Source organism: Chiloscyllium punctatum, chromosome 27 (assembly GCF_047496795.1).
Source record: "Chiloscyllium punctatum isolate Juve2018m chromosome 27, sChiPun1.3, whole genome shotgun sequence".
NCBI lineage: Eukaryota > Metazoa > Chordata > Chondrichthyes > Orectolobiformes > Hemiscylliidae > Chiloscyllium > Chiloscyllium punctatum.
This window is the reverse complement of record NC_092765.1, coordinates 10078994-10091884: the sequence shown is the minus strand read 5'-3', so window position 1 is coordinate 10091884 and position 12891 is coordinate 10078994. Positions and strand designations below refer to the sequence as shown.

General features: G+C 41.9%; 1 protein-coding gene across 11 annotated transcripts in view; it reads right to left on the bottom strand.

Moving 5' to 3' along the window:
* The window catches only part of epb41a (erythrocyte membrane protein band 4.1a), a 156019-nt gene that overhangs the window by 81714 nt on the left and 61414 nt on the right, over window positions 1-12891 (bottom strand). The gene's annotated exons all lie outside the window — the stretch shown is intronic.

Sequence of the window (12891 nt, the reverse complement as noted above, 5' to 3'; positions counted from 1 at the left end):
CATTTGATCCCAAAATGATCTTTCAACTTCATATCTATGTGATCAATAAGACTATTTCCATCTGTGTAACATCACTCCTCTTCACCTGCCTCAGTTCATCTATTCCTGAAACACTCACTCATTCCTTATCATTATGTATAAACTCAACTATTCCAATGCATTCCTAAATGGTGTCTCATATTGTGTCCTCCATAAAACTTGTGATCATCTGAAACTCTGCTGCCTATTTCTTGTAAGATCTACACATGTAATGTGAAATATAAATTAGAAAAGTTTGGATTATTAGTTTTTCTTTTCTAACCCAAAACAAAAAGTGGAGTTGTGAGATGTTTACTCATTGGTTATACAAGAGCATGTAACTTTTGAAAGAAGCTGGATTTGATACTTCTGAGACTAGCTGGCACCAAGTGCCTTTGAGTTGTTAAAAAAAAAACTACAGAAACAGTTTTAGGATTGGTTTTAACTACCAGTTTTTCATGGAATGAGCTGAGAGGAGATGGACCTGAACATCCAAAAGCCCGAAAATAAACCATATAACCTTGTCCTACCAAAGTGTGAAAAAGAAATCACCTGAAAGTCTCTAAAAGACAAAAACTGGCAACTCAAACGAGGTCCAAGTCCAAGTGACTAGTCATTAAACTAAAGTCTGCTGTAGTTGACATCATGATTTAATTGCCAAAAACAAGGTCATCTAATTTCCTCTTGTGCTTTGGACTTTCAATCCACAGAATCCTTAGAGTGTGGAAAGACGCCATGGAGTCTGCACTGACCCTCTGAACAGCATTCCACTCAGACCCAGTCCACTACCCTATTCCCATAACAACACATTTATAATGGTTAATCCACCCAGCCTGCATGTCCTTGGACACCATGGGGCAATCTAGCATAGCCAAATCAACTAACCCACACGGAGTCACCCTTGTTGGAATAGATCCTGGGTTCCTGGCACTGTGAGGCAGCAGGAACCACCTAGTCATTGTGTCACTCTTTGTATTCATTTAAGTTGTTTATTTTAGGCAAAACTGCCCATCCACGATACTCCTAAAAACCATTTGGCTGGTCTGTCTTTTCCATTCTAATTTGTGAATAAATGTGTGTAGGTATATATTTATGTCTTTGAATTTAACTAGGCGTATCATTTAATTTTGCTTCTTAATAATTAATCAGTTGTCCTTGCGACATCTTAGAGTATAAGTTTGTTATAATAAATGTTTTGCTTGCTGGTTCATTTATGAGAGATTTTTTTTTTTAAAACTTGAATAGTCGTCACAATCAGATAGATCAACCATCCTAGTGATTAAAATGGTCATATTTCACATGTGCAATGAATAGTAGGACTTTACTTCCAGCACATTCTTCCTATCAGGGACACGGCAATCTTAATTTGGAGCAAGCACTAGTCCCCAGTGACCTGTTTTTGTTGACCTATAATGGTTCCTGGTCAAGCAATGACTTAACTTCAAAATTTTCATCCTCTTTTCAAATCCTTCCACATCTCTATAAAGCTCCTCCTGAGATATTTGTACTCCTCTAATGCCTCTTGATTTTCCACAATTATAATTGCTCAATGGTGACCACACTTTCGAATGTCCTGGCTCTAAGCTCTACAATTCTTTCCTTACACCTCTCTATCTTCCTTATGTACTTTAAAAGGTATGACTTTTTTGAAGCTTAGGTAAAAACAATGACTGCAGATGCTGGAAACCAAATTCTGGATTAGTGGTGCTGGAAGAGCACAGCAGTTCAGGCAGCATACATCGAGCAGCGAAATCGACGTTTCGGGCAAAAGCCCTTTGAAGCTTAGATCAAATCACCAAAAGCTTGGTCAATTATCACATTATGAGTCACGATGCCAGGTTTTGTTTGATCATACTCCTGAGGTGCCTTAGGATGTTTCATAATATTGAAGGTGCTGAATAAATAGGAATTGTTTACTTTCAGAGTGGAATCTTTTATCTTTCTGCTATTAAATTATATGAATGCTTTATGATATGGATAACAGTTAGATCAATATCCTATCAGTTGCACTTGCTTTTGAGGAACCATGGCCTCTCACTTTAATCAAGGAAATGTTTTTTTTGCCCTAACTTTATTCAATAGAGGAAATTAATTAATATAGAAACAAGTTAAATCAGGAAACACAACAGAAACATTCTACTTATGACAAATAAAGATTATGGATGCACTCAACTATTCAAATCACATTCTGCTGTTTAATGCTAGAAACAATGTAAGGTGTTTAGTAATTGATAGCTCTTTTACCCTTACCCATCTGATAAACCAAAGATTAAACTCAACCTTAAAATCTGCTGTTTCTAAAGTAAATCCCTTCTGAAGGGCTCTCGTTATTTTTAAACTTGTTTTGATGTTGTGGGAAAAACGTACATCATTAAGGTTACACACAGCATGGTTTCAGCTTTTCAGTGAAATCGCTTTCAACTAATGGGTCCTGCTACTTAGGGTGGATGAACAAATTTGAGATCTGTTCAATTAAAATCTTTTGAACTACACTAAACCCTTCCCAATACTGTTAACTAATGCAAAGTCACATTTGTTTATATATTTCAAGCGATTTATAATCTACACAATATGCAAAAGATTGACTGGATACATAAATTCTGTGCAATCCATTAAGTGAATATTACTGCTTACAGCAAGAAAGAAGTTGAATGCAAATGTATAACTTCCAAACACAAACCTGTGTCCCATATTCAGTCCTTGTATTCTCTGGAGAGTGCAAAAGCATTTAAAGCAATAATGGGAACCTGAGGTGTAGTTCCAGTGCACAGAAGGATGTGAGTAGGGAGGACATGCACATGATTTCACGGTCACAGGAGTGTGTTAGCAGACAGCAAGCTGGTTTGAAATGTGTCTACTCCAACGCCAGGTGTATCCCGAATAAGGTATGCGAGCCTGCAGCATGGATCGGTACCTGGGACTTCAATGTTGTGTCCATTTCCGGAGACATGGATAGAGCAGGATCAGGAATGGATGTTGCAGGTTCCAGGGTTTAGATCTTTAATTAAGATCAGGGAAAGTGGTAAAAGAGGGGGAGGTGTGGCTTTGTTAGTCAAGGACAGTATAATGGTGGCTGAAAGAACTTTTGACAAGGACTCGTCTACTGGGGTAATATGGGTTGAGGTTAGAAACAGGAGAGGAGAGGAGAGGTCACACTGCTAGGAGTTTTTTTATTGGCCTCCGCAAAGTTCCAGGCATGTGGAGGAGAGGATTGGCAATTCAATTCTGGGTAGGAGTGAAAGGAACAGTGAGAGCAGCAGAGAACGGCGGGAGCTGGGCGGAAGTTCAGACGGAGCGCAAAGCCGGTCGGGAAGGTAAGTGATTGTTATATAAAGAACTTACCTCGACGCCAACGGTCTTTTCGCAGCAGAGAGCGGCGGGAGCTGGGCGGAAGTGCAGACGGAGCGCAAAGCCAGTCGGGAAGGTAAGTGATTGTTATTAGAGTGGGTGTGTTCTAAACCCCAGGTCCTACAAAGTAGGGTCTCCCTCCCTCCCTCCTCCTCTAACCTTAATTAAGAGTCCACAGACTTGCCATAGGAAGAGGGTCTAAGGAAGTTTAGATCGAAGAGTGAGGCTTCAGCTCAGGAATCTTGATAGGGAGGTTGAGTAAAGAGATTATGCCACAGTTGAAGAGGGTGAAGACATGACTGCTCAGCTGGTTCAGTGCGCTACGTGTTTGATGTGGCAGGTCAACGACTCTGGTGTGTCTGGCTCATATATGTGTGGAAAGTGTGCGCACATTCAGCAATTGACCGAGCATATTGCAGCACTGACGAAAGAACTCGAAGACCTTAGGCTCATCCGAGAGAACGAGATCTTTCTGGACAAGACCTTCAGTGATGTCATTACACCAATCATGCCAGAAGAGAGCAGAAGAGTGCAGACGATGAGGAAGGCAGAGAGGAGACAGGTGCAAGAGACGCCGGGAGAAGTACCTGTCAGGAACAAGTTGAAGCTTTTGGAAACAGTAGAGTCTGATGACACTGCCAGTTCGCAAGGCGGCCATGTTCGTCAATCAAAAGTTGCCGCAGAAGCAGAGCGGAAGAGTCGGACATGGCACAGAGCCGTGGTAATAGGGGACTCCATCGTGAGAGGAACTGACCGGGGTTTTTGTGGCAGCAGACTGGATTTAAGGATGGTGTGTTGCCTTCCTGGTGCTAGAGTGAAAGACATCGCGGACAGAGTGCAGGACATCCTCAAGGACGAGGGTGAAGAGCCCAAGGTGGTGGTACACGTCGGCACAAATGATGTCGGGAAGATGAGGAGGAACATACTACAGCGAGACTTCGGAGAACTAGGAAGAAGGCTAAAAAGCAGGACGTCCAAGGTGGTTATCTCCAGTTTGCTTCCAGTTCCTCGGGCTAGTGTGGCCAGAAACCGGGAGATAATGGACTTGAACTTGTGGTTGGGGAACTGGTGCAGGAAGCAAGGTTTCAAGTTCTTGGATCACTGGGGTGTATTTTATGGTAACCATAAATTCTACAAGAGAGACGGCTTGCACCTTAATAGATCAGGGATCAGCATTCTGGCAGGCAGGTTTTCTGCTGCAACACCGCTACATTTAAACTAAGTAGCGGGGGGGAGGGGACAAGATGGATGTTTAAAAAGGAAATTGAAGGGGTAATTAGAACAAGAGAAGTCAAGAAAGACAACTGTATCAAGGAGGCAGAAAACTGGAAAAGGCATCATGCTGTAAAGTTGAGTGAAATAAGGGTTGAGGGGAAGGGTGAGAGCAGTAACAAATTAAAAATTCTATATATGAATGCACGAAGCATTAGACACAAGGTGGATGAGCTTGAGGCTCTTTTGGAAATTGGCAGATACGATATTGTGGGGATAACTGAGACGTGGCTTCATGGGGACAGGGCCTGGGAAATGAATATTCAAGGCTACACGTGCTATCGTAAGGACAGACTGACGGGCAGAGGGGGTGGGGTGGCCTTGTTGGTAAGGGAGGATATTCAGTCCCTTGCGCGGGGGGACCTAGAGTCAGGGGATGTAGAGTCAGTGTGGATAGAGCTTCGAAACACTAAGGGTAAAAAGACCCTCATGGGAGTCATCTACAGGCCCCCAAACAGTAGTCTGGATGTCGGATGGAAGTTGAATCAGGAGCTGAAACTGGCTTGTCGCAAAGATGTTACTACAGTTGTTATGGAGGATTTTAACATGCAGGTAGACTGGGAGAATCAGGATGGTATCGGGCCTCAAGAAAGAGACTTTGTGGAGTGCCTCAGAGATGGATTTTTAGAGCAGCTGGTGCTGGAGCCGACCAGGGATAAGGCGATTCTGGATCTGGTATTGTGTAACGAACCAGAATTGGTCAGTGACCTTGAAGTGAAGGAGCCATTGGGAAGTAGTGACCATAATACAATAAGCTTCAATCTGCAATTTGAGAGGGAGTGGGTACAATCGGAAGTGACAATATTTCAGTTGAATAAAGGGAAATATGGAGCTATGAGGGAGCAACTGGCCAAAGTTCAATGGTGCAATACCTTAACAGGGAAGACCGTGGAGGAACAATGGCGGATATTTCTGTGTATAATGCAGAAGTTGCAGGATCAGTTCATTCCTAAAAGGAAGAAAGATCCCAGGAGGAGACATGGGCGGCCGTGGCTGACGAGGGAAGTAAAGAAACATATAAAGTTAAAAGAGAAAAAGTATAACTTAGCGAAGATAAGTGGGAAAACTGAGGACTGGGAAGCTTTTAAAGAACAACAGAGGATTAGTAAGAAGGAAATACGCAGAGAAAAAATGAGGTATGAAGGTAAACTGGCCAAGAATATAAAGGAGGATAGTAAAAGCTTTTTTAGGTATGTCCAAGGCAAAAAAATGGTTAGGACAAAAATTGGGCCCTTGAAGACAGAAACAGAGGAATATATTACTGGGAACAAAGAAATGGCAGAGGAATTAAATGGGTACTTCAGATCTGTGTTCACTGGGGAAGACACAAGCAATCTCCCTGAGGTAACAGTGGCTGAAGGACCTGAACTTAAGGGAATTTATATTTGCCAGGATTTGGTGTTGGAGAGACTGTTAGGTCTGAAGGTTGATAAGTCTCCGGGACCTGATGGCCTGCATCCCAGGGTACTGAAGGAGGTGGCTCGGGAAATCGTGGATGCGCTGGTGACTATTTTCCAGAGTTCAATAGAATCGGGGTCGGTTCCTGAGGATTGGAGGGCGGCTAATGTTGTGCCACTTTTTAAGAAGGGTGGGTGGGAGAAAGCAGGAAATTATAGACCTGTTAGTCTGACCTCAGTGGTGGGAAAGATGCTGGAGTCTATTATAAAGAATGAAATTACGGCACATCTGGATAATAGTAACAGGATAGGACAGAGTCAGCATGGATTTATGAAGGGGAAATCATGCTTGACTAATCTTCTTGAATTTTTTGAGGATGTAACTCGGAAGATGGACAAGGGAGATCCAGTGGATGTAGTGTACCTGGACTTTCAGAAAGCTTTTGATAAAGTCCCACACAAGAGGTTAGTGAGTAAAATTAGGGCGCACGGTATTGGGGGCAAAGTACTAGATTGGATAGAGAATTGGTTGGCTAATAGGAAACAAAGGGTAGTGATTAACGGCTCCATTTCGGAATGGCAGGCAGTGACCAGTGGGGTACCGCAGGGATCCGTGCTGGGACCGCAGCTTTTTACAATATATGTAAATGATATAGAAGATGGTATCAGCAATAACATTAGCAAATTTGTTGATGATACAAAGCTGGGTGGTAGGGTGAAATGTGATGAGGATGTTAGGACATTACAGGGTGACCTGGACAAGTTAGGTGAGTGGGCAGATGCATGCCAGATGCAGTTTAATGTGGATGAATGTCTGGTTATCCACTTTGGTGGCAAGAACAGGAAGGCAGATTACTACCTCAATGGTATCAAATTAGGCAAAGGGGCTGTTCAGAGAGATCTGGGTGTTCTTGTCCACCAGTCAATGAAGGCAAGCATGCAGGTACAGCAGGTCGTGAAGAAGGCTAATAGCATGCTGGCCTTCATAACAAGAGGAATTGAGTATAGAAGCAAAAAGGTGCTTCTGCAGCTGTACAGGGCCCTGGTGAGACCACACCTGGAGTACTGTGTACAGTTCTGGTCTCCAAATTTGAGGAAAGACATTCTGGCTATTGAGGGAGTGCAGCGTAGGTTCACGAGGTCAATTCCTGGAATGGCAGGATTGCCTTACACGGAAAGACTGAAGCGACTGGGCTTGTATACCCTTGAGTTTAGAAGACCGAGAGGGGATCTGATTGAAACATATAGGATTATGAAAGGATTGGACACTCTGGCAGGAAGAAACATATTTCCGCTGATGGGGGAGTGCCGAACCAGAGGACACAACTTAAAAATACGGGGTAGACCATTTAGGACAGAGATGAGGAGAAACTACTTCACCCAGAGAGTGGTGGCTGTGTGGAATGCTCTGCCCCAGAGGGCAGTGGAGACCCAGTCTCTGGATTCATTTAAGAAAGAATTGGATAGAGCTCTTAAAGATAGTGGAGTCAAGGGTTATGGAGATAAGGCTGGAACAGGATACTGATTGGGAATGATCAGCCATGATCATATTGAATGGCGGTGCAGGCTCGAAGGGCTGAATGGCCTACTCCTGCATCTATTGTCTATTGTCTATTATGGGGGACTTTAACTTCCCCAACACTGACTGGAAATGCTATAACTCTAGTATGTTGGATGGATGAGTTTTATCCAATGCGTGCAGGAGGGTTTCCTGACACACAGTTTGTTGAAGGACCGACAAGAGGGGAGACCACACTGGATCTGGTAGTTGGTAATGAACCAGGCCAGGTGTTGATTTAGTGGTAGGTGAGCACATTGAAGAGAGTGACCATAATTCGGTTACGTTTAGCTTAGTGATGGAAAGGGATAGGTACATGCCACAGGTCAAGAGTTATAGATGGGGGAAAAGGGCAATTATCATGCGATTAGCCAAGAATTAGGAGGCATAGAATGGGGCAGCAAAATGCAGGGGATGGGGACAATCAAAATGTGGAGCTGGTTAAAGGAAAAGATATTTGCATGTCCTTGATTGACATGTCCCTGTCGGGCAGGGAAGAAGTGATAAGGTAAGGGGACCATGGTTTACTAAAGAAATTGCATCTCTTGTTAAGCGGAAGAGGGAGGCTTATGTGACATTGAGATGAGATGGTTGAGATGAGGCGATGGACAGTTAAAGATTAGTTAGGAAGGATTTAAAGAGAAAAGAGTTAAGAAGAACAAGGAGGAGACATGAGCAGTCTTTAGCAGGTAGAATAAAGGAAAACCCTAAAGCTTTCTGTAGGTACGTGAGGAATAAAAAGATGACTAGGGTAGGAATAGGGCCAGTCAAAGACAGAAGTGGGAAATTGCGCGTGGATCCTGTGGAGATCAGAGGTGCTAAACGAATATTTCGCATCTGTTTTCACTCAGAAAAAGGAGACTATTGTAGAGGAGAAGACGGAGATTCAGACTATTAGACTAGAAAGGATTGAGGTTAGCAAGGAGGAGGTGTTATCAATTCTAGAAGGTGTGAAAGTAGATAAGTCCCCTGGGCTGGGGATATATCAGAGGATTCTCTGGGAAGCTAAGGAAGAGATAGCAGAGCCTTTGGCCTTGACCTTTGAGCGGTCATTGTCTACAGATTTAGTACAAGAGGACGAGAGGATTGCAAATGTTGTACCCTTGTTAAAGAAGGGCAGTAGAGAAGACCCAGGTAATTATAGACCAGTGAGCCTTAAGTCAGTTGTAGGAAAAGTTTTGGAAAGGATTATAAGAGATTGGATTTATAATAATCTAGCAAGCAACAATTTGATTGGAGATAATCAACATGGTTTCATCAAGGGCAGGTCGTATCTCACAAACCTCATTGAATTTTTTGAGAAGGTGACCAAGCATGTGGATGAGGGTAGGGCAGTTGATGTGGTGTACATGGACTTCAGTAAACCCTTTGATAAAGTTCCAGATGGTCGGCTTTTGGAGAAAATGTGGAGGCATGGGATTGAAGATGATTTAGCAGTTTGGGTTAGAAACTGGCTTTCTGAAAGAAGGCAATGGTGGTTGATGGAAAATACTCAGCGTGGAGTCTGCTTAATTGTGGTGTGCCACTAGGATCTGTTTTGGGACCACTGTTGTTTGTCATTTTTATAAATGACTTGGACACAGGCATAGGTGGACGGGTTAGTAAGTTTTCAGATAACACTAAAGTCAGTGCAGTGGTAGACAGTGTGGAAGAATGTTACAGGGAACTTGGATAAACTGCAGAATTGGGCTGAGAAATGGCAAATGGAGTTCAACGCAGATACATTTGAGGTAATCCACTTTGGCAAGAATACTGGGTCAATGCAAAGACTCTTGGTAGTGTGGATCTTGGAATCCATTTACATAGATCCCTGAAAGTTACCACCCAGGTTGATAATGCTGTAAGAAAGCATACAGTGTGTTAGGTTTTACTGGTAGAGGGATTGAGTTCCGGAGCAGTGATATTATGCTGCAACTGTGCAAAACTCTAGTGCGGCCTCATTTGGAAAATGGTGTACAGTTCTGGTCACCCCATTACAGGAAGGATGTGGAAGCATTGGAAAAGATGCGGAGGAGATTTATCAGGATGTAGCCTGATCTGGAGGGAAGGTTTAATGAGGAAAGGCTGTGGGACGTGGGCCTGTTCTCCTTAAAGAGAAGAATGCTAACAGGGGATTTAATAGAGACATAGAAGATGATCAGAGGATTAGCTAGGGTGGATAGAGTGAGTCTTTTTCCTAGGATGATGATGTTGACTTGAACGGGGAGGACACAGCTGCAAATTGAGAGGTGATCGATTTGAGACAGATGTCAGAGGCAGGTTCTTTACTCAGAGTGTGGTATGGGCGTGGAATGCCTTGCCTGCCAATGTAATTAACTCAGCCACATTAGGGGCATTTAAGAAGTCCTTGGATAAGCATATGGGTGACAATGGTATAGTGTAGGGGGATGGGCTTAGTTCACAGGTCAGCGTAACATCGAGGGCTGAAGGGCCTGGTCTGTGCTGTATTGTTCTATGTTCTATAATCTGCCCATTTTTGTCTGTAACTTGCACCATGTGCAAATATATGAAAACCATTAATACAGGATACTATTAGAATGTTCAAAAACTGCAGAGTGAAAATACTGACACACTGCTAAAATACTTCTACGCAAGGCATTTGTTTCCAAATACAAATTCTAAAAGCATAGTTTGAGACAATGAAGAAAGACAAGCTTGAAAAAGACTTCTTTTAACCTAAAATTTAGTAAATATCAGTTAAGTTTTAGGAGAAATGAAATGCAAAATTTAACTTTACATTTGAAGACTACTGCTAAAACTAACATAATAATTGCTGTTTAAAACAAAAATAAAAATCTTAAGATTAGATGACAACTATGTACAACCTGCGTCTACTATTCATACACAATAAACATTCAGTGACCCCTGCTGCAAATGTACGTGCATATGTATGTTGGCTCAGCTGTTATAGGTACCCAGAAAAATAGTCCGCCAAAGCTTGCTGTAAAAATCAGCAATGAATAATTTGTTGATGAGTATAGGATCTGCAGTGTGTGAAGCTGTAGCCCTGCAAGGACAGAAAATCGATGCAGAAACAAAAGAAAATGATAATTACACTTGACATCAGGTAGTTGGTCTGTTTATGGCCCTTTATTCAACACTAAAGTATATTCTCCATCGGTTTCTCATCTGACAAATCCAGTAGTGCCTCATGAATCTCAAACTACTGACTGAATGTCAGACCTGCAAAAGGTGCCTACTTTTCCATTCAGTTTCCCAACTGACAAAACAAATACATGTTGAATATATATTCAATTCATTAACATGGAACCTCAGCAAACAGTGCTTTAAAGTGTAAACGAATGCAGCATTTTCCTCTAAAAATTCTAAATATCCAGCATAATGAACCATGAAATGAGGACAACTTGGACTAGTAAGCCCCCTTCTTCCACTGAGGGTAAATAATCTATTGCTTCATAAAGCACACTCTACTTTTTTATTTTCAAGGAGAGTTCTGCATAAATGATTTACCCTCTAAAAATAAATAAATCTCCAAAATATTCATTTAGCTTTTTTTTTGCACTGGCTCTGTCAGCATCACTCAAAGCCTGTCCCATCAGCACTGGAACCATCATGCCCAGATGAGTATTGTATCCTCTCAAATCAATAACCATCTTCATTTAAGATGATTTTGTTTCCAAATCAAATTACTTAACCCCTCCAAACAAGGAGCTGGATTTTAATTTAGGTTTTATTTTAACGTGTGCATTAGTTGGATTGTATCCTCGTAATCCTAATACTTTCATATGAACTTGGTCAATTTCAAACTTGGGCTATATTTGTGTCCATATCAAATGGAACAATTTGTTTATATCTATATGCTCACGAACATTTAAAGATCCGGATCACATTGCTTTCTCATATTTCACTCTGCAGGTTTTTCCACCAGCAACAGGGTCTATAATTGTGCTAATTTCTCACTATACATCTGGTTGAATGTATCGTGGCCAAAACAACACATATCATTTGAAATGTAGTCTCATCAGTGAGGCATACAAAGTGGCACGATTTACTCTGATGACTACTTTGTGATAAATGAATTAAGTTAAAAGTTTATTTCATAATACAGGATTATAAAACTTTTATTAGTCTTTTGCTTGTTCTTCTCTGAAGCTGTAAGTCTGTTATCTTCCTTTTAATTAAGTTCTTGAGAAATACTTTAAATTTTATTGGCTTTTCAGGAATACTTGCACTCTAAAGGGAATTAGTAAAAAATATTTCTGCAAACAACTAAGAACAGATTATAAAGTAAATCCACAGAATATGCAGGGTTATTGTTCTAAATATTTATAATTTACAGTTTACAACACAGTTGGAGTACTTAATTTAGACACCAGAGTATAGGAAGGAGTCAGAGGTTAGAGGTGATACAAAAAAGGATTTACTAGAATGCTGCCTAGGTGTGGCAGTAGAACAGTTAAAGCAGAGAAAGTTAATGGGAGATTTAGAATATGTGCTCAAAACCACGAGAGTTCAACTATTGTTATTATGCAGTGAGTTGCTCTGATTTGGCATACATTGCCTGAAAGGCATAAGGAAGGGGATTTCAAAAAAAAAAGAGGGAGGAGAACAGATTTGCTAAACAATGAGGAAACAGTAGGCAAGTGGGTTAATTGAATAATCCTTTCAAGAGTCAGTGCAAGCACAATAGACCTAATGGCTTCCTTCTGTGCTGTAATCTAAACATCAAAATATGTTTGTTTGTTGACAATTCCTCCAAGGTCCTCGTGCCTATTTTAATGAACCTTACTGAGGGGACAGATGACTTCTTGAACCAGAAGGCAAGGGTTACAACTTCTTTTAAAAAAATGATTTGGAGATGCTGGTGTTGAACTGGGGTGTAGAAAGTTAAAAATCACAACACCAGATTATAGTCCAACAGGTTTAATTGAAAGCACTAGCTTTCGGAGTGTCGCTCCTTCATCCACCTACTGAGAGAGATGGGTGAGACAGAGAGAGGGGTGAAATAGGGGGTTGAGTGAGAGAGGGTGTTGAGAGCGAGGTGGTGAGAGCGAGAGGGGGCGAGACGGTGACGGGGTGAGATGGTGAGGGGCTGAGAGACAGAGGGGCTGAGAGATAGGGGGAGAGATAGAGGGGGAGAGAGGGGAGAGAGTGAGGGGGAGAGAGAGGGACGAGGGGACGGTGAGAGAGCTAGACGGCGAGAGAGACAGGGGGCGACAGAGAGGGAGTGTGATGAAGGAGAGGCATTCTGAAAACTAGCGTTTCCAATTAAATCTGTTGGACTATAGTCTGGTGTTGTGTGATTTTTAACTTTTAAAAAAAATGTATTTGTATTGT